The following is a 2,405-nucleotide window of genomic DNA, read 5'->3' as shown; positions in this document are numbered from 1 at the left end:
TGGTCTGTAACCTGACTCATTATGTCTAGGGGTCTCAGGCCCAGCTACATGGTCTGTAACCTGACTCATTATGTCTAGGGGTCTCAGGCCCAGCTACATGGTCTGTAACCTGCCTCATTATGTCTAGGGGTCTCAGGCCCAGCTACAAGGTCTGTAACCTGACTCATTATGTCTAGGGGTCTCAGGCCCAGCTACATGGTCTGTGACCTGACTCATTATGTCTAGGGGTCTCAGGCCCAGCTACATGGTCTGTAACATGACTCATTATGTCTAGGGGTCTCAGGCCAGCTACATGGTCTGTAACCTGACTCATTATGTCTAGGGGTCTCAGGCCAGCTACATGGTTTGTAACCTGACTCATTATGTCTAGGGGTCTTAGGCCAGATACATGGTCTGTAACCTGACTCAATATGTCTAGGGGTCTTAGGCCTAGCTACAAGGTCTGTAACCTGACTCATTATGTGTAGGGGTCTTAGGCCCAGCTACATGGTCTGTAACCTGACTCAATATGTCTAGGGGTCTTAGGCCAGCTACATGGTCTGTAACCTGACTCATTACGTCTAGGGGTCTAAGGCCCAGCTACATGGTCTGTAACCTGACTCATTATGTATAGGGGTCTCAGGCCCAGCTACATGGTCTGTAACCTGACTCATTATCCCTAGGGGTCTCAGGCCCAGCTACATGGTCTGTAACCTGACTCATTATGTCTAGGGGTCTCAGGCCCAGCTACATGGTCTGTAACCTGCCTCATTATGTCTAGGGGTCTCAGGCCCAGCTACATGGTCTGTGACCTGACTCATTATGTCTAGGGGTCTTAGGCCAGCTACATGGTCTGTAACCTGACTCAATATGTCTAGGGGTCTTAGGCCAGCTACATGGTCTATAACCTGACTCATTACGTCTAGGGGTCTAAGGCCCAGCTACATGGTCTGTAACCTGACTCATTATGTCTAGGGGTCTCAGGCCCAGCTACATGGTCTGTAACCTGACTCATTATGTCTAGGGGTCTCAGGCCCAGCTACATGGTCTGTAACCTGACTCATTATGTCTAGGGGTCTCAGGCCCAGCTACATGGTCTGTAACCTGACTCATTATGTCTAGGGGTCTCAGGCACAGCTACATGGTCTGTAACCTGCCTCATTATGTCTAGGGGTCTCAGGCCCAGCTACATGGTCTGTAACCTGACTCATTATGTCTAGGGGTCTTAGGCCCAGCTACATGGTCTGTAACCTGAGTCATTATGTCTAGGGGTCTTAGGCCAGCTACATGGTCTGTAACCTGACTCATTATGTCTAGGGGTCTCAGGCCAAGCTAAATGGTCTGTAACCTGCCTCATTATGTCTAGGGGTCATAGGCCTAGCTACATGGTCTGTAACCTGACTCATTATGTCTAGGGGTCTTAGGCCAGCTACATGGTCTGTAACCTGACTCATTATGTCTAGGGGTCTCAGGCCCAGCTACATGGTCTGTAACCTGACTCATTATGTCTAGGGGTCTCAGGCCCAGCTACATGGTCTGTAACCTGACTCATTATGTCTAGGGGTCTCAGGCCCAGCTACATGGTCTGTAACCTGACTCATTATGTCTAGGGGTCGTAGGCCCAGCTACATGGTCTGTAACCTGACTCATTATGTCTATGGTTCTTAGGCCAGCTACATGGTCTGTAACCTGACTCATTATGTCTAGGGGTCTTAGGCCAGCTACATGGTCTGTAACCTGACTCATTATGTCTAGGGGTCTCAGGCCCAGCTACATGGTCTGTAACCTGACTCATTATGTCTAGGGGTCTCAGGCCCAGCTACATGGTCTGTAACCTGACTCATTATGTCTAGGGGTCTCAGGCCCAGCTACATGGTCTGTAACCTGACTCATTATATCTAGGGGTCTCAGGCCCAGCTACATGGTCTGTAACCTGACTCATTGTGTCTAGGGGTCTCAGGCCAGCTACATGGTCTGTAACCTGACTCATTATGTCTAGGGTCTTAGGCCAGCTACATGGTCTGTAACCTGACTCATTATGTCTAGGGGTCTCAGGCCCAGCTACATGGTCTGTAACCTGACTCATTATGTCTAGGGGTCTCAGGCCCAGCTACATGGTCTGTAACCTGACTCATTATGTCTAGGGGTCTTAGGCCAGCTCCATGGTCTGTAACCTGACTCATTATGTCTAGGGGTCTCAGGCCCAGCTACATGTCTGGAACCTGACTCTTATGTCTAGGGGTCTCAGGCCCAGCTACATGGTCTGTAACCTGCCTCATTATGTCTAGGGGTCTCAGGCCCAGCTACAAGGTCTGTAACCTGACTCATTATGTCTAGGGGTCTCAGGCCCAGCTACATGGTCTGTGACCTGACTCATTATGTCTAGGGGTCTCAGGCCCAGCTACATGGTCTGTAACATGACTCAT

Source organism: Salvelinus namaycush, unplaced genomic scaffold (genome assembly GCF_016432855.1).
Source record: "Salvelinus namaycush isolate Seneca unplaced genomic scaffold, SaNama_1.0 Scaffold435, whole genome shotgun sequence".
NCBI lineage: Eukaryota > Metazoa > Chordata > Actinopteri > Salmoniformes > Salmonidae > Salvelinus > Salvelinus namaycush.
Note: the sequence above shows the minus strand (reverse complement) of the source record.